The sequence below is a fragment of the Lynx rufus genome, unplaced genomic scaffold, assembly GCF_022079265.1.
Source record: "Lynx rufus isolate CCGP_SWC_20201006 ecotype Redwood Valley unplaced genomic scaffold, mLynRuf1.p SCAF_5, whole genome shotgun sequence".
NCBI classification, from domain to species: domain Eukaryota; kingdom Metazoa; phylum Chordata; class Mammalia; order Carnivora; family Felidae; genus Lynx; species Lynx rufus.
Window position 1 is genome coordinate 66015896 of NW_025814867.1, and position 24722 is coordinate 66040617.

At 34.6% G+C, this 24722-nt stretch overlaps 1 pseudogene; it reads right to left on the bottom strand.

The window, feature by feature from the left end:
- Nucleotides 1-547: 547 nt before the first annotated feature.
- LOC124527185 (60S ribosomal protein L27a-like) lies at nucleotides 548-1035 on the bottom strand (annotated as a pseudogene).
- Between the last annotated feature and the right edge of the window lie 23687 nt (nucleotides 1036-24722).

Sequence of the window (24722 nt, forward strand, 5' to 3'; positions counted from 1 at the left end):
TTTTTTTTCCAAATGAAATGTGACATGAGAATTCTATTTGGACAATTAAGGTGGAAATAATTTTGTTTTTAATAAATATATGAAGAAGTTTAGAACAAAAATCATCCATGATTTTCTCTTCTTCCCTTGATAAGGTATGGGATCCTACATGTGCCATGCTTGGATAAAAAGCATGTTTAGGCACACATGCATATCAAGGTGCTAAGGAAGGATCTTCTATTGTTATTATGTCTTCCATCAGGCTACATAGAGGACTAAAGGTCAAGTAAAATAAAAGAATAAATTAAAGCAAAGGATTTAAATGAGTTCATCAATAAAAATTATGTTAGATATTTACCTTACATTTCCCTTCAACACACTCATCACACAAAATTTGCAAATAACCTGGGAGTCTTCATAATTATCAGATGGCCACTTGGTATTTTAGTATATTTCCTGAAACTACTGAAAAGAAACATTGAAAGTATTAGCTAAATTCTCAAAGTTTACAAAAAACATTTGTAACCTTCAGTGTCTTTTGTTGTTTTGTTTTAAAGGAAAGCATTTGTTAGCATTTAATGAACCTCCCTCCACATGGCTTCAGGCTACCAGGACACAGCACCCTGTCCCCAACCCCCCCCCCCCCCTTAATCGTCTCAGCTCTTCTGTTAAAGAATTAGGCCTTCATGATGATATGCTGTTGTGAGGGCTTTCCCTTCCCCAGAACTTTGTAGTAGCCCAGTCACACCACATCAATGATAGGAGCAGCTCCAGTCTTGTTTTGGCAGCATTTACCCATGTCTGCTCCCTAACCAAGGTCTACAGTTTATAAAGGTTGATGGTTGAGTAGAAGTTATGGTTCCTCCTTAAGTGATAATGCCTCATAGCAACTTTTCCAAAGTGACCTGGGTGATTTTTGTTGAAGTTGATCCTGTGGTGATGCATGCCACCAGCATTATTCCTACCTCTTGGGTGCTTCCCACATTTCCCCGTAAGGCCATGGCCATGGCTCACATGACCCTGAAGCTTCCTGGTCTTCCTCAGTCTGGATGGCATTGTTGGCAGCCCAGGCAAAAGAGCCCTTAATGTCTTTTTGGAACCATTATGCTAACTATTTAGTGAAGTTAATTTTACCAACAGAGACCTTAACAGTAGACCAGTGACTTGAACAATAGAATGAAAACTGGGATACTGTCATGAAACATCTTGATATGGAGAGGTTCTGAGTCTTTAAAAGATGCACCATAATTTGGTTGATTATAGCTGTATTCTGTAGGGAATGCATTATTACTTTAATTCCTTGGCAGTATTTTTCTCCCTACATATAATGATAACTTCTCTTTTCTAATCTCAAGAATTTCTTTTCTTTTCTTTTCTTTTTTTTTAATGTTTATTTATTTTTGAGACAGAGACAGAGTGAGAGTGGGGAAGGGGCAGAGAGAGGGAGACACAGAATCTGAAACAGGCTCCAGTCTCCAAGCTGTCAGCACAGAGCCTGATGCGGGGCTCTAACTCATAATGGCGAGATCATGACCTAGGCTGAAGTCAGATGCTTAGCCAACTGAGCCACCCAGGTGCCCCTCATCTCAAGCATTTCTATGGATCTAATCAGATTTCTTCCTTCACTTTACTATACTTATTCTGAAAAAGGTCATTCTAGTTCTTCTAATCACCTGCACTTTCATCCTGCTCTCATCTATGACATTTATAGTACAGGAGTCACCGGTTGAGTGGATTGGAGGTGTGGAGATGAGCAGATGTGATGACTGCGAAAGTGAAGGAAGGCCAGTGATAGGCAGTGTAATTTTCAGGTTCTTACCCAAAGATTTACAAAAGAAGAAGCAAAAGTTGGGGGAATTCAAATTAAGGATCATGGCATCTTGGGGAAAACAAAATAAAACAAAACACAAAGCTAAGCCACTTCATTGCTAACTTAAACTAAAGCCAGGAGTGCTTAATTCTGCTAAGGTCTATATTATGGATTCATTAAATTGGTTGAATGCTCTTTGCCACTTAGTTAATATGTGAGATTTGAATAGCTTAAAGTAATTGTTAGACTAATTGTTTTATGTTCTTAAATAAAGCATTGTGTTTGAAAAATTCTCTTTTTATGATCCCTGATCCTAAGAAAGCTTATTCTTGTGCCCTGAGGATACTCTACATTTTAAAATATCCTCTTGTCTTCTAGATGTACTTTGGATCTAGTTTGATGGAACCTTCCAGTCTTAAAGATTGCTATAAATACTTTCTTCAAGATAAAAGCTATTATGAATAATATGAAATACTTTTCAAAGGCAGGCAGGGTTGCATTCTGATCATGGAGCCAAAGTTATTTGGCTCCAAACCTCAACTTAACCATTTACACTCATTTGACCCCAACCGAGCTATTTCACATCTATCAACTTCTATTTCTGCATCTGTATAATGTTCTCCGTTATACTTACTTATCTAGAATTCTGTAAGCATGAATAAGGATAGTACTTTTCATGAGATAAGTGCTCAGTAAATTGTAGTAGTAGCTGTTTTATTATTGTTGTATTAATAAAATCTCTGTAGATAGTTCTTAGGTACCAAAGCAAATTATTAGTTATTATAATCTATATAATTACATAATTTTCATTTTGTAAATTATAATAAATCTTATTAATAAGTTAGTGGAAAACTAAGTAAAACAAATATATCCAAAATGACAGAGAATACTATTTGTAATCCAGCCATGAGATGATGACTGTTAAGTAATGGATGATTCTTTTTTCTTAGAAGAGAAAAAAAAATTATTCCATATTGAAATAGATTCACTGTGGAAAATTCGTGTCATAACACATGAGAAAATTTCTATAGTATGTGTGGCTAATACCCTGGAGAATAAATTCATTTTCACCTTTGTGAAAATAGAGACAAGGTTTTTTGATGGTAAAAGTGAGAGCTGGCCAGCAGGAAGGAATGAAAGTCAGCCTATGGAAATGAGACACTTAATTAACAGGTATAGGGTTAGAAAAGTTGTGGTGGTTTTAATTACCTCACAAGTTTTGAACAATTATTGTCCTTTAAACAATCCAAGGTAATTTGAGAGAATTTTTTTTTCATAGCTCAAAGCACCCATGCACTAGGTAATAATTGTTAGCAGTGGAGAATTAATGTAATAACCTCTATTTTTTCTACATTTTTCTTGCATTAAACAGCATCACTTGTGTTTTTGTGTATATATGCTAGTGCTAATGTTTTGCCTTGATTATGTGTTTATATAAAATACAGTAGTATACAAAAGCGTATTATATTTTTGGAATTTAATGAAACCTGTATAAGAAATTCTATTTAGACCCTATTACTCAAAATGTGATCTGTGGACCAGTAACATGGTAGCTTTTAAAAATGCATACTCTCAGGATCTGCCTCAGAACTACTGAATCAAATATTACATTTAAATAAGATTTCAGGTAATTCAATACACATTAAAGTTTGAGAGTCATTGGGTTAGGTCACAAAGCTATTCCTGAGGTCCTTATCCCTCCATATTATAAATACTTGGAGGATTTGCCTTGCAATACCAAATTTCCAAAGTGATGGGAATCACCACATTTAACTAGTACATTAAGAAACAAATCTAAATTAAATGAGAACTAATTGCATATGGATATGTGTGAAATCATATTGTTTACCATGGCTGATACCAAAACCCAAAGAATTGATAAGAGGCTGTAAATATATGAAGCGCTGTCCACTAACTAAATGAGGAATTGAACTAACTCCATGTAGGTACAGAGAGAATTACTGGGATCAATGAATAGATTTTACAGCAAAAGAGATTTTGGTGCCAGATCATCGAACTGTGCATATGTGCAATACATTCTCTCGCAAATGATATCTATTTATCTCCTTTCCACAAGCAAGATGCTATCCAGTTATTAGTCAGGAGCACTGCTGAAAGAGCCTTTTATGTGAGAGGTTTAAAATGAAAGATCTCAGAGGAACAACCTCGGAGGTGACTTTGAACTCTAAAATTCTAGGATTTGTCCACTCAGGTACTAAAAATGCCTGTGAATAATTGGATATATGTGACAAGTGAAAAGAGAACTGTTTGAATGAACATAAGTAGTGGTTAAGTTTAACAACTAATAAGAATAATCAGCTACACTGCCTATGCAGATTTAAGAGGCAAATTACATGTTTAACAAAGCCGAAGAACAGAGGTGCTCTTAGCTATTTTCTGAGGACTTGGGAATTCATTCATTATGCCCTCTGCTGGCTGATAAGCAGGGCAGCACTGATTTTTAGATCGGAAAGGAGACGGAACTTCCTCCTTGGGCATAATATTAGTAGGTATTTGCACATGAAAGAGAGGTACTAAGAAAGAGCAGGGAAAAGTTAATTAAGATAGCTCATGAGAGCTGCAACTTGTTTGATTCTTAGAAATTTATTTTTTATTATCTTTGTTATAGCAGTTGATTCAATTGCTGCCATATGGTGACACCAGCAAATAACTTTTACCTATTTTTTAATACTTAAATCAACTGTATTTCCAAAACCGGGCTGAGAATTATAATTCTATAAAGCTTCAAAAAGCATAATTAGCTAAGTAATGTTAGTTTCTTAAAGATGAAAGATAATTTAAAATTACTTTAGAAGAGAAAACCATCTAAAGTTTCTTCCTCCGGTTCAAAATGTTTAGAAGTAGGTTTGCTTATGACTGAATCAACAATGAAGTTTAACTCACTACTGTTTTCAGGACGTAGTGGTGACTTTAAGGGAAAGTCCAGCACATGGGGGAAAAACATACCATATGGAATATTTCTACCATCCCCAAATGGGGTATTTCTGCTATCCCCAAAAGTTCTTATTGTGCTTTTTTCTAGTCAGTCTCCAACATCTGCACATCCCAGGAAAGTACTCTTCTGAATCTTATCATACTTCAACGATCATAGATTAGTATTTCTAACCTTTAGCATGATTAGTAATCTATACTAACCAGTAAAGATTAATATAATCTTTTACATAGGATCATTAATATAATCTAGACTAATCAGTACAGATTAGTCTAGATTAGTATTTGGCAATACTAATACCATTTCAATATAAATGACATGTTTGGTTTTTTTTGGTTCTTAAAGATTCATCCAGGTTGTTGACTTTATCAGCAATTTGTTCCTTTTATTGATGAAGAATATTCTAACAAATAGCATTCTGCTGTTTATTTGTTCTCTTGATAATGGACATTTATTTTACATTTTTAGCTCCTGTAAATAGCTGTTACAAATTTTTAATTTCTTTTGTATAAGTAGGAGTGGAATTCTGGCTATTAGGGTAGATGTGTAATTATAAGAACTTCTAATTCTTTTTATATGGTTGACTCTTTCTGCATTCCATAAGCAATGTATGAGAGTTCCAGTTGCTCCACATCCTTGCCAACATTTGGCATTTTTAGTCCTTTTTATTGTAGTTGTTTTAAATTGTATTTCCTTGTGGTTTTTAACTTGTATTACTCTGATGACTAATGATGTTGAACACCTTTGTCTATGCTAATTGGCTGTTCATATATCTTTAGTGAGCGGTCTGTTAAAATATTTGACAACTTTTAATTGTGCGATTTACCTATGTATTGTTGATCTCTTAGTATATTCTAAGTATAAGTCTTTATCAGATCAAGAAAAATTCCTGTTATTGTTGGTTTGCTGATACATATTTTTAAATCACAAATGGGTATAGAATTATGTAAAGTTATTTTTCTCCATCAGTTGAGATGTTTATGTATTAACCTTTAATTGATAAATTATATTGAATGATTTTTTAAATGTTAAACTTCCCTTTAAATAGTAGGATAAGCACTACAGATTAAATCTTTTCTATGTATTGCTAATTCATTAGCTAATATTTTGTTAAAGACTGTTGTAACTATGATCACAAGGATTATTAGTGGATACTTTTTCTTGTGATATCCCTGTCAGGTTTTGGTATCAGGATTATGTAGAGCTCCAAAAATGAATTGATATGAATGATATTACCAGGTCAACTCAACCTACAAAGATGCTGAAAGGGTATTCCTTCACCTTATCTTCCAGGAAGAGGAAAGGGTTTGCACTTTCAGATATTTGTGTGTATTTGTGGATTTATCCCTAGCAAAGCCCTAGAATCTAAGGTGGTGGAAATACTACGTATTTCTCATGCACTGCTGCATTTTTGGAAAAATAGATTTTGGAAAAATTCAGCAGGGAAGAATTATGGCTCAAACAATGTGCTTTAGCATTTGGATGTCTTTCAGATCCATATGCAACCTGCCTTTCCCATGCTGTCATCTAAGACATGGGGGATTTGACCTTGTCCCTGAAAACTCTGTGGCAGACCCACTGTGTGTCTGCCCATACCAACCATTTAGCCCAAGGTGTCGTGGCTGCTATGCTTATGGCTCATCTATTAAGTGTTTGTTCTTGTCTGGAATTTGCTTTACCAAGGTTTCCTAGCATGCACCAGGCTTTAATAACCACACAGAATATTATGATTTTTAATTTATCTAGTGTTTCCTCATTATTTGATGGTAGGAAAGGTGTTTTGATCCCTCTACATCCTATTTGGAAGCAGAAAACCCACCAGCAAGTAAATACTTTAAATGAAACTCTCTCCCTGCAGATATAAATAGAGATAGAGATATACAGAGATAGAGACTTGGTATAGTTTTAGAGGAAGATTTTACTTTAACATATGTTTTATATTCTAAATGCTAGAATGCTTTTATATATATTTTATATAAATAAAGATATATATTAATGGATTTTAAAATAGTATATGAAATATTATTTTCTGTCATGAAGAGAATACATTTTCATTAATGAAAAACATTAAAGTTTATTATCATTTGGCTTCAGTGATAACATTACTTGGTCTGGGTCAACTTTATAGTAAATCTGAGCATTATGACTTTTCTTCTAGCCATCTAAGTGTATAATTGTAACAAGGAAATTGAATAAAAATAAGAAAGGAAAGAAAGGAAGGGAGAGAGAGAGAAGAAAAGAAAAAAGAAAAGAGAGATAAAAGAAATGCAAAGGAAAGGAAGAAGAGAGGGAAGAGGGAAGTGAAGAAGGGAGGGAAAGACAGAAAAGAAAAGAAAGAAAGGGGGAAGGAGGGCTAACTTGTTACTTACTCCTGTAATTTTAAAGCAATCAACAGATTGATTTTCTTTTTCATTGTTTAAGTACCCACCATGTTTATATCAGTGCTAATTTTTCTTCAGGCCTTTAAATTTTGGACTAGACTTCCGCTTTCCACTTAGAAAACACAATAGCAGACATTAAATATGTTTGGCAATAATATAAAATCAATTGAAATTAGAGACCAAATACTGTATCATAAGATAAATATTAGTTGAAGACTTTTCTCTCCAAAAGAAATGAAACATTGCTCAGGATAAACATATATTTATTACTTTATTCTTTGACTGATTCACTGAATTATTAAAAATTTATAGACTCCATATGACATATTAAGGATTAAATTAGATACTGTTAGAAATACAGAGATTATTTAAGACATCTGTCTATAAAGCATTTAACCAGCCAGCAGGAGAGATAAAAACATGTACATTAACAAGTATAGTACAAGGTATAATCTGCTGAAGGCTATAAAACATTTCGGAACAATGTTTTAATGGTTCAGGTTTTAAAATGGTATTGCAAAAAGATTGAAGAAGTTGGGCCATGGAAGGTCAGAACAGTTGGACTTTTTTTTTCTTAAGTTTATTTATTTAGTTTGTGAGAGAGTGAGAGAGAGTTCATGCAAACAGGGGTGGGGCAGAGAGAGAATCCCAAGCAGGCTGTGCTCTGATGGCACTTTACAATTTATGAAGAGCATTCATATGTCATCTTACTTTATTTCCCAGCAGTGACCCTCACTCATCACTCCTTAGTCTCCATTGGTGGTTTACTCCTCTTCATCTAGACATTTTAACATTTGGGTGCCCTGAGGTTCCGTTCTTGGTTCTCATCCTATGTGTTTACACTCACTCTCTCTTGATTATTTCATCCAGTCTCGTAGCTGAAAATACCATCTATATGCCATTTTCAAAGTTACATCTCTATTCCTGGAACTAATTCTGAATTCCAGGCTTGTATTGAAAGATACAAAGCCATACTACATATTGGACATGTCCTCCATGATAGCTAATAAGCTTTACCTAACACATCCAAAGGTAAAATCTTTTTCTTTACAACCTGCACACACACATATACCAAAAGCCTGTTCTACCCACAGCTTTCACCACCTGAGATGACGGGGATTCCACTATTCTAATCACTCTGGCTTATAGAATGGTATGTTGCAGTGGTAGAGAAGCCTGTTTCCAATCTGGGTCATCTGAGGACATCAGCTGGTTACAGCACAAGCCTGCAGCTTTGCAGTCATCAAACATTGTATAATAGAACACAGCGTGCCTGCTCAGAGTGAATTATTGTTAGGTGAAAATTCACAAACAACATGGGATTATTGATAATGTACATGCACTTGTTAGTTGAAAATCATCAATTTAAAGATGCCCTTACCTTTACCTGAAAAACCAATGCATGAGACATTCAGAATAAATAACTAGATATGTAGGGAAAAACTAAGGGAAATTAAGCACAAGTACATGTACACCAAAAGCCAAGGAATGATTTAATTTTTACCATCAAGAGACATTTATTTACATCAAGTAGTAAAGTTATGTTGCTGAAAAGATGAAAAAAGCAACAACTTTATCTAATTAGGAATCCCTAGCATTGCCAGGACTTCTGATTCTCTCCAATCTGCTTGTATCTGTTTGCTCTCAAACAGATTTACATTTTACTGAGCTCTTTGCAAATGTGATAATGTTATGCAACAAGGTTACAGACCTTAGTATCATCTGTGGGCCAGTTCCTTTTCTCACACCCTTATACATTCAGGAAATCGTTTTGGATCAACCTTCAAAATATAGAAGAATCCCATCCCTTTTCCTCCCCACTTCCTCATGCCTGCCCCGTAAACATAGAAGCACCCTTGCTATTTCCTCTGCCTAGAATGTTTTTCTCCCCCTAAAAGTTTGTGGGTTTTTTTGTTATACCTTTCACTTATTGTAGGCATAGGTTTCTGTTAAACATCTCTGTTTTTTCTCTGTGCTCTTTATAGACCGGAGTAAAAAGAATATATAGGGATGTAGGACTGATACTGAAGAATGCAGATTTCTATTCATCCTCCTTGTTTAGGTAGAAAGATATTTAAGTAGAATTGTGCTGATTTTACTGACAAATGAGTGCCTAAGGATATAAAACTTTGTTATTAATTGTGTCAAACATGACTAGTTCTCATCGATATTTTCAGTTCTCTTCATCCAGCGTCATGGGAGGATTATACTTCCATATCCTCTTGAAGTTTGATTGTCACTATATAACTTGCTTTGTCCATATGAAGAGATGTTAACAGATACGCTATTTGTTCATTTAAGAGCCAGTGTGCAATTCTCAGGCTTTCTTCCCCTTTGTGAATTTTGGACTCATGAGGAGATGGTAGCTTCACAAGATAGGTCCAGCCTCATTCCCAGAACTCTTCAATGATTGAGAAGATGAGAATCCTTATTAAATCAAGTTGCACATATGCATGCACAAAAAATCAATCTTTATGGTTATAAGCAATCTGAAATTTTAAGGTTGTTATTATAGCGTAACCTAAATTATTTTGAATGATATACTATTGTTTTGTTTAATTCTTCCATCTTGTTTTACCAAAATTATCTCTTATGAAGTGGTAAGACAGTTATTAGGAATTCATGGAAGAAGAAAATCCATTATTTCACTCAATTAATATGTATTAGCTATTTCTATGTTTTAAAAGACTGGGAATACAGTCATAAGCAAAATTTCCTGTTTTCATGTAGTTTACAGTCTAAAAGAAGTTGGAGTCAGGTGTTGAGCCGAAGCAATTATGGGGTCAAAAGGGAAGCCTAGGATGAAGAGGATGAGGGAGTGCAGGGCAGAGTTGGAAGGGATGTCACGCTAGGTTATAAGCCAGTGTGGGGCTGGAAGGCAACAGGGGAGAGTTGGACCAGTCCTGGTAAATGGGCCCCATGAGGATGAGGAAGAGAGCAGAGAGCCAGATGAAGAATACAAGAGAGTAGTCACCTCCCTCAAGTAGACTAAGTAGAGTAAGATAGGCTGCCTTACAGATGGAGGGTGAAGTAGATGTGAAGGTGAAGGCGAGTACCATGCCTTGTGACAGCATGCAAATGGGAAGAAGGAGATCTCCCAAAAATTACTAGCCTTTGGGAGCTGAGCGCCAAAATTATATTTTTCAAACTCTACTAAATCCCGGGACCTGAACTGCTGAGTTCCCACTCATTCTACTTCACTGAGGCTAGAGTGCATTCAGAAAGCTGGTGCCTACTTCTAATAACTATAACGGGCCCAGAGGAGGGTAGGTGCTGAAAGGTGAGGGAAGAAACATAAGCAGTTCCCCAGACAGGTAGGTTTATTACTTGGCCTAGGGAAACAGAAGGCCGTTGTAAGATATCTGTCACCTCAGACAAAGAAGGAGTAGTTCCAGAAACATGGTTTTGAGACATGGCTTTTCTTCCTGGTCATATGTACTATCACATGAAGATAAACTGATTTATACTACCACCAAGGTGCTTTGACAGTTTCAAATTCAGCAGGTGTAGTTGGAGTGAAGGTGAAGCAGATGTTACGATGAGAATTTTATTAGGACTCTAGATGTATGTATTGAAGAACAGTTCTTTTGATTGAATTAAAACAATATCCATTAAAACTGTTTTAGGAATATTAGAATTTATTGAATCAAACTGCTTTTTCCATTAACTGTGAATAGAGGTTTAATCCCTCACTATGTTCATCCTCTTCAAACTCAAAGCAAACAGATTCATTCATAGAGAAAGAAGAGGACCTAAGAGTAGTGGTGTTATGTAAAGAATGGCCTATAAATGTTGAGGTATAGTGGAGAGATATAAGCCTATAATTAATGGCACTGAGAGTGGCTGATGTCAGGCAGTTATTACACAACAGAACTTTATTATTTCAAATTAATCTAAAGAGAGCCTGAAAATATCCACCAACACGTCTGGTTAGAAAATGGGTTAACTGATGCACAAGTTTCATGAGTCATGATTTCAGTGGGAAATAACTTCAGGATGAATATTGAAGCTACAGATTCTAGCTTCTCCCCTAGGCTTTGTAATTGTTAGGCATTGTTGACCTTCCCTAACCTCAACTTCAACAGCATTCAGACAAATTACTTCATTGTATGAGTTAGCAGATGACCAAAACATGTGTAGTTAAACAAACAGTATGAAATCAATACTAAATTATTTGGGAATTAAATAGTGCTTGCAAAATTGGATTTTTTAGTGATACCTATTAACAAAATTCTATGAAATCCTTTAATTGGAAAAAGAATTTACTTTCTAAAATATGATCACTCTCTGCGCCATCTTTTATCTTATTAACTGCTACTTATCTTCCAGGTTTGACCTTTCTCAAATACTTTCCCCAAATTCCTCTTTACACCCATCCCACAAATGATTCAACATTTCCTTGTTTGTATATAATTGGTATCTCTGCCTCAACAGTTATCGCATTGACTCATACTTCTTTACTTATTTGGATGTCTTCCTTCCTGAACTGCAAATCCTTTGAGGATGGAGGTATCTTGGGCATTTCTTTATCTCTAGCACTTGGTAGACTGCCTGTGTGTCTTCAAATTTTTATTGCATAAAAATAGGAATGAACAAGTGAAAAGTAAAAAATTAAAATTTTCCCGAGAAGACATACAGATGGCCAACAGGCACATGAAAATATGCTCAACATCCCTGATCATCAGGGAAATGCAAATCAAAACCACAATGAGATATCACCTTTTGGCTATTATCAAAAAGGTAAGAAATAATAAAGTGTTGGTGAGGATGTGGAGAAAAAGGAAACCCTTGTGCACTGCTGGTGGGAATGTAAATTAGTAGAGCTACAGTGGAAATCAGTATTTTGAGGAATGGAAATTCCTCAAAAAATTAAAAATAGAAGGGGTACTTGGGTGGCTCTATCAGTTGAACATCTGATTCTTGATTTCGGTTCAGGTCAGGATCTCATAATTTTGTGAGTTCAAGCCCAGTGTCAGGCTCCATGCTGATGGTATGGAGCCTGCTTGGGATTCTCTGTCTCCCTCTCTCTGCCCCTGCCCCACTTGCTCTTTGTCTCTCTCAAAATAAATAAATAAATAAACTTAAAAAAAAATTAAAAATAGAACTACCATATGATCCAATAATGTCACTACTGGCTGTTTACCCAAAGAAAACACTAATTCAAAACAATATACACACCCCATGTTTATGGCAACATTATTTACAATGGCCAAGATACGGACACAGCCCAACTTAACATTGACAGATGAATGGATAAAGAAGATTTGGTGTATATATATATTATGCATATATTATATATATATCATATATATCATATATATGCATATATACATATGCATATAATGCATATGCATATATAATATGCATTATATATCATATATATGCACATAATACATATGCATATATAATATATATTATATAATACATATGCATATATAATATATGTAAAATATATGCATATATACATATGCATATACATATATGCATATATATTATATATATAATGGAATATTACTCAGCCATGAAAAGGATGAGATCTTGCCATTTGTGACAACATGGGTGGACTGAGAGGGTATAATGCTAAGTGAAATAAGTCAGAGAAAAACAAACACCATCTGATTTCACTTATATGTGGAATCTAAAAAAACAAAACAAATGAATAAATAAACAAAAAGCAAAAATCAGACCTATAATACAGAGAACGAACTGATGGTTGCCAGAGGGGAGGGAAATAGAGGGATGGGAAAAATGGGTGAAGCAGAGTGGAGATATAGGCTTCCAGTTATGGGATAAATTAATCATGGGAATAAAAGGTTCAGCATATGGAATATAGTCAATGATATTGTAATAGTGTTGCATGGTGACAGATGTAGCTACACTTGTGGTGAGCATAGCATAAGGTATAGAGTTGATGAACCACTATGTTGTGTGCCTGAAACTAATGTAACATCATGTGTCAACTATACTCAAAAAATAAATAAATAAACTAAACTAAAATTTTCCTACATTTTAAAAACTTAATGAGGGGCGCCTGGGTGGCGCAGTCGGTTAAGCGTCCGACTTCAGCCAGGTCACGATCTCGCGGTCTGTGAGTTCGAGCCCCGCGTCGGGCTCTGGGCTGATGGCTCGGAGCCTGGAGCCTGTTTCCGATTCTGTGTCTCCCTCTCTCTCTGCCCCTCCCCCGTTCATGCTCTGTCTCTCTCTGTCCCAAAAATAAATAAACGTTGAAAAAAAAAATTAAAAAAAATAAAAATAAAAATAAAAACTTAATGAAAAGAAATTTATCCTCTGTAAGTTAAATATATAATGAATTATCTGCTATTAAGTGGGGTCATGAGATGATGCTAATGTAGAAGAAAGGATTGGAAATGGGTTTCATGTTGTGCCCCTGTGGGACCTTAAATTCACTTGACCCCTTAATCCTTATATATTGAAAAAGATGATAATACCTATAATCTCTATTCCTTTTGTAGTACCGATTTTCTTTATCTACTTTAACCTTGCTTCATGGTTAAGAGAACTGAACAATTGTGTGTGTGTTTGTGTGTGTGTACTTTGAAAACTATAAAGTGGTATACATGTAAGTTTCTATTTCTACATTAAAAATGGTCACCTTGGATAAAATGAGATAAATTAACGGACAGATTAGCAATTTCAAGATACTTATTTGATGTCAGAGTTGAGTGTATGAGCCACGTATACATTTTACTATTAATTCAAAAGTGAATCAACTTTTTTCTTTTAGGGTACTCTTAAATTTGAGATACTGATAGGATAGAAGAAAGATTCTATTATTTTTCCCTTAAAAATGTTATTCAAATAAAATGAAAATTGTATATGTTCTTCAAAATTCTTCAAATTCAAATGTTGACATTTTTATATAATTGGAATAGGGGCACAGATTTAATTTTGAACAGTTTTCTTCACTTCCATTTTATCCTGAACATTGTTCCATGTTGCTACATAATCTCCTAATAATGTTTATCAAATATATTACCATATTTTACTTAAATATTTTATTACTTCTGCATATTTTGATTCCTTCTAATTTTGCTATTATAAATTATTTTGAAAGGAACATCTTTTCCTATGTGGGTCTTCTTTTGGATTATTGCTAATCGATGGAAGAGATAATTAAATCACTAGTTTAGGTCCACCTCCAGAGCACACCTATAGAAGAAAAAGGAAATAATTTATTTCTTACTAGAGAAATCTGTTGATCTCAAAATCCTGAAGCTAAATTAGTGACAAATAACAATTTAAGATATTTCACGAATAGTCAAAATTATTTAAAAAAAAACAAATTAGGGAAATAAATACAGCTTCAGAAGGAAAAGGAATTTCCAGGACTTTTTTTTTCAACGTTCTATGTTTCTTTTCTCAGTACTTTTGCCTGAGGTGAAAAATGCAAAAGCACAACGATAATCTGATGGTTCCTGAAAAGTACAGTAAAATTATTCTTCAAGAGTCTTTTACACAAATAATGTGCTAGGTTATCTAGCCAGTTTTATGACAGCATTGTGTACAACTTGAAAATAAAGAGCTCACCAAACTCCACACCCGAAAAACAAATAACCCAGTGAAGAAATGGGCAGAAAACATGAATAGACACTTCTCTAAAGAAGACATCCAGATGGCCAACAGGCACATGAAAAGATGTTCAGCGTCGCTCCATATCAGGGAAATACAAATCAAAACCACACTCAGGTATCACCTCACGCCAGTCAGAGTGGCCAAAATGAACAAATCAGGAGACTATAGATGCTGGAGAGGATGTGGAGAAACGGGAACTCTCTTGCACTGTTGGTGGGAATGCAAATTGGTGCAGCCGCTCTGGAAAACAGTGTGGAGGTTCCTCAGAAAATTAAAAATAGACCTACCCTATGACCCAGCAATAGCACTGCTAGGAATCTACCCAAGGGATACAGGAGTACTGATGCATAGGGGCACTTGTACCCCAATGTTCATAGCAGCACTCTCAACAATAGCCAAATTATGGAAAGAGCCTAAATGTCCATCAACTGATGAATGGATAAAGAAATTGTGGTTTATATACACAATGGAATACTACGTGGCAATGAGAAAAAATGAAATATGGCCTTTTGTAGCAACGTGGATGGAACTGGAGAGTGTGATGCTAAGTGAAATAAGCCATACAGAGAAAGACAGATACCATATGGTTTCACTCTTATGTGGATCCTGAGAAACTCAACAGGAACCCATGGGGGAGGGGAAGGGAGAAAAAAAAAAAAGACGTTAGAGTGGGAGAGAGCCAAAGCATAAGAGACTGTTAAAAACTGAGAACAAACTGAGGGTTGATGGGGGGTGGGAGGGAGGGGCGGGTGGGTGATGGGTATTGAGGAGGGCACCTTTTGGGATGAGCACTGGGTGTTGTATGGAAACCAATTTGTCAATAAACTTCATAAAAAAAAAAAAAAAAAAAAAAAAAAAAAAAAAAAAAAAAAAAAAAAAAGAAAATATTTTATTAGACATAATTTTAATAAAATTGTTTTATTAAGTTTTCCTTAAAAGCAACAGAAGTAAAAGAAACCAAGGGAAAACATGGAATTGTGAGTCTTCATATAAATATTTCTGTGCTTTGTATAATTCTTAAAGGAGGTATTTTTACTTCATCTTTCAGCTTATAAATTAATCTGCAGCCCATGTGCATTCAGCTACTCAAGGCTTCTATTACAGTTTTCATTTCAATATTTAAATTTTATAAAAACTATTTTCTTATAGATATGTTTTTAGAGAAGCCTATATTTGTTTTCTCAAAATAGCAGTCCCTTGAGCCTCAGTAAAACATTAAATTTTAAAACATATATATATATATATATATATATTTCTTTGTTTCCTTAAATATGTTTCCCCACCATATATATTTTTTTCTATTTATCTTTTCTTCCTCTTTAATGCTATTGGTTTTCCTCAAATGCTTGCTGTTTATGGTTTTCTGTTCAAATTTATGAATAAAGGATTAGATTGTTTAATATAGGTATCTGGCAAGGTTTTTCTGTCATGGTAATGGAAAGTTCTAGAGCTGCAAATTAGGAGTTGCTGAGGACCATGGCTGTCCTATTTTCTGGCAGTATGATACAGCATATGCAGCAGGTTCAAGTGAGGCCTACTTCTCTGGAATATATACCACACTGTCCCACATTCGTGCTTCTTTGTAAGAAGTTACTTAGAAAATAGCATTGATTCAATCTTGTATTTCTTGTTTTATTGTAATGCTGAATAGGTTCAAAATGCTGGTTAATAAACATAGACAAAGTCAAAACTGTCTCCTTCAGAGAGCAATTAGTGAAAGTGCAAGTGTTCTTAAGAGATCCATCACTAGCTAACCCAGTTTGGGAGTGGGAGAGGTATGACGTGGGGTGGGATGGTAGTGAGGGGTGGGATGGGTGGGTGCTGTTAAGGAATGGTCTCTAGAGTCAGTGCTAAGGTTTGATGGATCTATGGAAGTTAGAAAAGTGAATAGGTTGGGAAGGAAGGCATTCAAAGAGAGAACTTTGCAGACAAAGAGAAAACCATGTGCAGAAGTTTAATGCTTAATAAAAAGCATGGAAGATTTGAAAAGAAAAAAAAATGATATGTAGCTCTGTGCATTTCTGATAGCAAATCCTGTGCATGTCACTTAAGAAAGCTTTGTTATCATTCTGTGGCATCTAAAATGCACTCTCTAGGTCAGTGTTCTTAAATCTGGCTATACATAAGAATTATATGGGAGCGTTTTAAAAATGTTGATGACCTAGTCAGAGATTCTGATTCTGATTCTGTGGGGGGCAGAGAGGTAGGGCTAAGCACTGGTATTTTTAACCTCTCCCCTTAAGTGATTCCAGTGGGCAACTATGGTGAGAACCACTAACCCTGGTAATAATTAATACAGAAGTGTTTCAACTAGATTTATTTAAAAAAATTTAATGTTTGTTTATTTTTGACAGACAGAGAGAGAAAGAGAGAGAGAGAGACAGAGCTTGAATGGGGGAGGGACAGAGAGAGAGAGGGAGACACAGAATCTGAAGCAGGCTCCAGGCTCTGAGCTATCAACACACAGCCTGAAGTAAAGCTTGAAATCCATAAACTGTGAGATCATGACCTGAGCTGAAGTCGGATGCTTAACCGACTGAGCCCCCCAGGTGCCCCAACTAGATTTATTTTATAAACAATTTATTTTGGTGTCCATATGAGGAACAGATTGAAAAAAAATTAGATGAGGGGAGTGGAGGCCAGTGAGGAGGCTGGCACAGCCATGCAGGATGAGTGTATGTGGATCCACATCAAGAAGTCCAGTGTCACTTGCAATTCCTTGATGAAGAATCTTGCTGTTACCTGGTCCTCTAGGATCTGTCTCCCCAATCTTAGTTGACTCTTCTGCTGTCATAGTCTACTCTGAATATGCCTCCTTGGTGCATCTGGCTATATCTTTCAAAGTTGGTCCTGCCTGTGGTTTATAGGCAGCAAGCACCCTTTCCAAGATAATCAGGGAAACCAACTCTTTTGCTAGCAAACCGCAGTGTTGGCTTTGGTAGCCTGGTGTTTTCCCTTAGTTGATGGTCATTTAAAGAGGATTTTGCCAACTGCTCCTAAGTTGAACACTAGGCAACGCTCTCCTCTTGTAGTCCCTCACTTAAGTACATAGTTTTCTTTCTCAATGGGTGAAATCACCATGGTGTCTCACTACAAGAAATACCCTTACCCTCTACTGTTCTTCAAAATAGTCAGCAGCATTGACCCTATGTGAGGCAGGGTGAGTAAAGCTAATCTAATCCTGGCATTATCCCTGCTTCTTGAGGAGTGCATGGGGGCATCCTTTTGCCCAAAGGTGACCCCTTGTCATTTTGGGGGTCATTCCATTTGTATGAACTCCTGAACACTGAGTCATTTCTTCAGTACCCATACTCTTCACCTGTGAGTTTACTTCTCTTTGCAGTAAAAAGGAAGTACAAGAAACTTGGATTTAAATTTGAATGCAATCCTAGTTTAATCCATTTATAGTGGCAGCAGGTCATTTAGTGTTATGAGGTTTCTGTTTTCTGTAAAAATAGGAAAAATTATATGAACAATTCAAACTTGAAAGACATACATAAGAATAAGAACCAAGTACAGAAGATGCATTAAACAAATGAAAGTAGACATTACTTTTGTTATTATGATCATTATATCTTCATGTCTTAAAAGCACTCATGAGCAAAGGAGTAGTTAAAACTGTTAGTCTTTGCAATAACCACATGGGAATATGTATATCTTTATTTGTATATTATGTATATTTAATGATATGTATATTGATATATTATATATAAATATACATATATTATAGATGTATATACATAAATATATTTAATATAATATGTATATTAAAAACAAGATGTGTAGAAGGAAGGAAAGAGAATGAGAGGAGGAAAACAGCCTATATTGAGATTTTATTCTCTTTTCTGTTTTTATTAGTTACTACTACTATTATTATTATTATTATTATTTTGTCTGTTATATTGCTTTCTGATCTATTTCTTGATATATCAGGGGAGAGAGAGGATAGAGAAAGGTTATCTGACTTTGCCAAAATTAGGAATCAAAAAAGATTAAAGAACACTTCCATGTCTTTATATCATAAGAGTTCACTTGAAATGCATGTAGCCAAAATTAAGATTGATATTGAGTTGTATTTTGATTGATTCACTTTAAATTTAGATTGATTTTGAAGCTTTTATTAAAACTACTCTATTTATAACCTGAATTGCCTTGTAATCCAATTCAATACTATCAATAAGAAATGCCTTTTGATAAAAACATGCTTGATTAATTAAATAGAAATATTTATATCAGTGAGTGAATTAAAAATAAGGAGACTTTGGTTTCTATGTTGCAATGGAGGATACACAGAGGATCTAGATGTCAAAATCTGATTAAATTGAATTAAAATTCAATTTAAAATTTACTATTTAAATGCTTTATATCAAACTCCTATTAATAAATAATTTGGAAAAGCATCATTGAAAAGTATAATTCCCCAAATAGTTAATGGTTTTAAGTAATCTATTTAAAAGTCCATGGTCTAAGTCCATCTCCTACTAAAGCATCTCATTCATACCCATCACTAGACTAATTTGCTTAATGGAAAGGCCTGATTACAAAACAAATTCTTTTAGAAATTTTAACTCTCAAAAAGGGAAAAAAGAAGTAGACATCAAAGAACATTCAATGGATGCTACAGAAGAATGATTGTTCAACTTTCAAAAGATTTACTCAACTACATCATTCAGCCTATACTTCATAATTTTGTCCAGTAGAAAATTATGAGTGGTGTTTTTTAATAAAAGGCCTTGCATGAAGTCAAGATAAACAATTCAAACCACATTTTTGATCTGCCATTCCAATAACTCTAATAAGATTTTATTCTTTTTGTCATATACTTAGTGAACACATGTGAGCATGAGTTCTAGAATTTCAGTTAATGTCAAGAATAGTAAATGTCAGTTTCTGGAATTCTATTTGAAAACCAGGACAGTTAACAGTTTTCATGGCATTTTTCCATGGTGACTCAAAGATATTAGATATTCATTCCAAAAACACATCTTCAAGTATTTTTAGTATCCTGTTAGGTAACTGATTTGGACCTGGAATCTTAAAACTAATTTAGATCACCTTCAGGCTTTCTTATCATTTTCTCACCATCAAACTCTTTTCCAGTTCAAACATCATTCTTCTCTGTGGAGAAATTGGAAGCTGTGGTTTAATAGTTTTGCTTTTCTCTTGGTCATTTGTTCATATTACATAGTTGGCCCCAAGCAATGTCATTCTTATCTTTTACTTGGTTTATCTTTTTGCTTTGAAAATACCAGAGAAATTTCTTTTCTGTTATCCTTAGCATTTTTCACAAACATCAGACAACTCAGTGTCATTAAGTGATCATACTCTTCTCTCACATTATTCTTTTATTTTTGCTCCTTTTCTGATCTCCCTTTTGAAATACACTTCTCAAGCACATGGTTATTAGAAAACTGCCTGTACAACCATCCTGATTTCTTTAGATGCCTTTGTGATTCTCAGTCTAGATTGTTATAGGTAAGAGAATATTAGAATAATCTATAGAATAATATATGGATTTTTCTTTTTAATTTGCTTCTTACAGCTTAAAGCTGTGCTACCCAATATGGTAGTCACTTGTCATATATGGCAACTGAGCTCTTGAAGTGGACTTAGTCCAAAATGAGATGTGCTGTAGATACCTAGATATCCAATACATACATTTGATTTGGAAGACTTTTACAAAAATTATAAAATGGTTTATTAATAATTTTCAATAGTGACTACATATGAAAATGATTATATTTTTATATATTGGGCTAAAGAAAATATATTAGTAAATTTAATTTTGGCTGCTTCTTTTTAAAAGTGTATACTAGAAAATCTTATATTGCATATGTAGCACGTATTATGTTTTTATTGGGCAGAAATGATTATTCTCAGAATAATTTTAAATTTTTTTTTCAACATTTATTTATTTTTGGGACAGAGAGAGACAGAGCATGAACGGGGGAAGGGCAGAGAGAGAGGGAGACACAGAATCGGAAACAGGCTCCAGGCTCTGAGCCATCAGCCCAGAGCCCGACGCGGGGCTCGAACTCACGGACCACGAGATCGTGACTCCGCTGAAGTCGGACGCTCAACCGATTGCGCCACCCAGGCGCCCCTCTCAGAATAATTTTAATACATATTTTTAGTTAAGTGTATTAGCTTCCTATTGCTGCTGTAACAATTTACCACAACTTTAGTGGTTTAAGACAATAGAAATTTGTCAACTTGCAGTTTAGCAAGTCAGAAGTCCAAAGTGGGTTGGCAAGGGCTGCGTTCCTTTTAGAAGGCTCTAGAGGAGAATCCGTTTCCTTGACTATCCGACTCCTAGAGGCTGCATGCATTCCTGGGCTTATAGCCCTTTCCTCCTTCTTCTAAAGCAACAGTATAGCATCCTCAAATCTCTTTCTCTCTCTTTCTCTGTCTCTGATTTCTGCTTCTGTTATTTCTCTGGCTCAAAATTTTCTGCCTTCCTTTTATAAGGCACCTTGTGATTACATTGGGCCCATTTCAAGATCCTTAACTTAGTCATATTTGCAAAGCCCTTCATGTCACGTGAGGTAACATATCCATAGATTCCACAGATTAAAATGTGGACATCTTTGGAGGGCCATTATTCTGCTAACTATATTGAGCATATCTAATGTTGTGCTTTTTTGACTTGTTAATATGCAATTTTTTTTTTAATTTTTTTTCAACGTTTTTTATTTATTTTTGGGACAGAGAGAGACAGAGCATGAACGGGGGAGGGGCAGAGAGAGAGGGAGACACAGAATCGGAAACAGGCTCCAGGCTCCGAGCCATCAGCCCAGAGCCTGACGCGGGGCTCGAACTCACGGACCGCGAGATCGTGACCTGGCTGAAGTCGGACGCTTAACCGACTGCGCCACCCAGGCGCCCCTAATATGCAATTTTTGAAGCTTGGTTGTGGTCAAATACTTTAAGAACAATGACACTTTAATACCAAGAACCAAAGGAAAAACAAATCTAAAGTGGCATGGTGCAGTGGTTTCTCATCTAGCAATGTTATTGACCTCAGTGTGACCTTGGTTATTTTAGTCATTTGCTTTCTTAGGTTTTTTTTTCTATTTAGCAAAAGGAGATCTGTGGAGTCTATACATGGACATAAAACTGCATTTCTTTGGGCCACAGTTCAAATGTACTCTGCTTGCTTTAATGACAAGTTAATGGTAAAACTAATTTTTTAATGGTAAAACCATTTTTAATGGTGAAACTAATTTCAGACATGTATCTTTTATCACACTTATATATGATGAGGATGTGAACTGTGAAGTAGGCTTAATATATTACAAATAGTTAAGAATTATATTCTTGTTTGATCTTATAATAGGTAAATTTTCTGTTAATATGTAAACTATCTACTCTGGTAATCTATCAACTTGGTGACATAACAAATCTTTCTTTGAACTTTTTAAATATTACTTTCTCTGAATAATATACTTAACTCTAAGAAGGTTTGGGAAATTTTTAGAGAAAACAAGCCCAGTGCTTAGGCTGAGAGTCATGATTTTGAGAATGGATGGTTGGAAGTTTGAGCCACTTATGCATTTAGTGTTAATATAGTTTGACAATCATCTTTTTAATATATCATTCTAATGTGGTTAGTTCACTCTACTTTTTGTTTCGAGGTCATCAGAAATAATTTTTATTCATATATAATTAAAAAGCAAGCTCTAAACCAAATACAAATGATTTTAGGAAAATTCATCCTTTTGAACGTTTGTGACATGATTTCCAGTTTTCTCCAAATGATAAAAAAATTAACTAAGGACGTGGATTTATGTGTTCAGAGATTCTCAGAGAGAGAGAGAGTCAGAGGGAAAGAGAAAGACATGAAGACACATGTACACATAGGGAGAGAGAAAGAGTGAGGCAGAAAGAGGAAGAAAGACTGACAGAGAGATCATTCCTTTTGAAGATGTGATTTAAAGGTCTCCTTTATTTAATATTTTAGGAAATTATGAAACTAAATATTTTCGGACAGGTAGATGATGCTCATTAAATCACTAATTGAATAATAATGAAAATCCAGGCCAGTGTTTACTTCTAATTGTGTAATTAGCATAAAATCCTATCCAAAAAGGGAAGAGTACCCAACCCATGTATGTAAAGTCAATGAGATGGTAATGTCATTGGGATGTAACAAAATTTTTCCTTTTCTAGATTGAAATACAGATCATTAATTTTCATGTGACTTTTCCATAATTGAGTTAAAGTTTATAGTAAATTTTACTAATACTGGAAACATTGACTCATTTAAAGTAATATTGTACAATAAATTTCAATGCATGATGTACAATAGGATGTTTTTTGGTTGTTTTTATTCACTACTAAAGAAATACTTAAGATCATTTATATAATTTAATTCTAGGCTACACTGCAATGGATTAAAATCAACTATGGTATGATGGAGTCAAAAGCAGCTAAAATAGAGAATCTGCTATAAAGTTATTATTTATATAATAATATAAATATTATTCAATTTCAAAAATATAAAAATCTAAACTCTAAAATACTGTGTAAAATAATAATGTAGTAAGCTGTTAACAGCCAAAATCTTTGAAGATGAGAACTCACATATTTTTAAGTAAAGAATAATTTTGCCAATTTAATATAAATCATAGATTTAAAAAACCTCTTTCAAAAAGAAACAAAACAGATTCTTAATTATTAGCATAACGTCACCAAAATTTAGAAATTGTAACAGTTCAAACTGACTTAAATTTGTTTCAAAAATCTAGATTTATTTCTGACTTAAGCCCTTGAGCTTTGAAAATATGTTTTAGAATCTCAAACTAATCTTGATGAAGCCCCATTTCTCTATTTGACAGTCTCATCCTAAAATATCTAGTCTTGATCATTACTTCCTTGGTTTGCATTACAGGTCTGCAAACCATGAAATATAAAGACACATCTGGTAAATTTAGCATTCAAGCAGGTGTGTTCTCCCAATACATACCTGAAATATTCAGTATCGGTCAAGTGTTTTAAGTAGTCTTTTCTAATTAAGCAGAATTGTCTGAGCACATTCTTCCCTGTAGAGAGAACCTCTTTATAAACAGCTACCTTTGCAGTAGTTAGGCCTGTGATGTTGCAATACTTTTTATTTTTATGTCTTTCATAATTTCCAGTTGCCATTCATTTAGATTCAAGTTTTGAGCACGTAAAATGAGGGTACATCAGGGGAATTCTGAAGATGGTAGAAGAATATATTTTCCCAAGACTTGCTTTAGAAAATCGGTTTTATAATACTTTATAAGACTAATTTTTTTTCAGACATAGAACACCAATATTCCATAGCATCTTAAAATGTTAACTACCAGGCAGAACTTAATTGATTTGACTTGGTCTTATAAGATGTACTGTTATATCAATTATCTAAAAAATATCATAACCCTCTTTTCATAATGACTCTTGTATTAAAAGCAACAATTAAACACTTGCTCACCTGTTTTTAGTAGAACTATGCCATTTCTTTACATGATACATTTGGTATTAATCATTTTGTTTGCTTGTTTAAAGTGTAAAAACCAAAATAAGATTTGTAATCCTACTATAAGTTTTAGCAGAGCTGAAATGTTAGTGACACCATCAAATTGGAATCCCATATTCCAATTGGCACTCAAGTTTGCCAATCTTGGCCTTTCATTTCCCATTGTTGTTAGTCACAGTAGTCTTTTACTTCCCTACTCTATTAATTTCATTTTCTGAAGAGATATTAGCAAGCTTATCCAATATAGAGAATAAATTTGTTTTCTTCATGTGCCAACTAGCTTCACACTTTGGTCCATTAAGTCATTCATTCACTAATCGTTTGTACTCTGAGGGATCCAAAGATTAAGTTTCTATGTTGTCTGTAAAGTAAATCACCAGGTAGAGAAATGAGTTTGATTAATATTTTTATCCTCAGTCTTTTCCTTTCCTCTACAACCCTCATCCTTTTACTTCTTGTTTTATTCTTCCTCCTTCATTGACTACCTTAAGCCATCACATCAGTTTG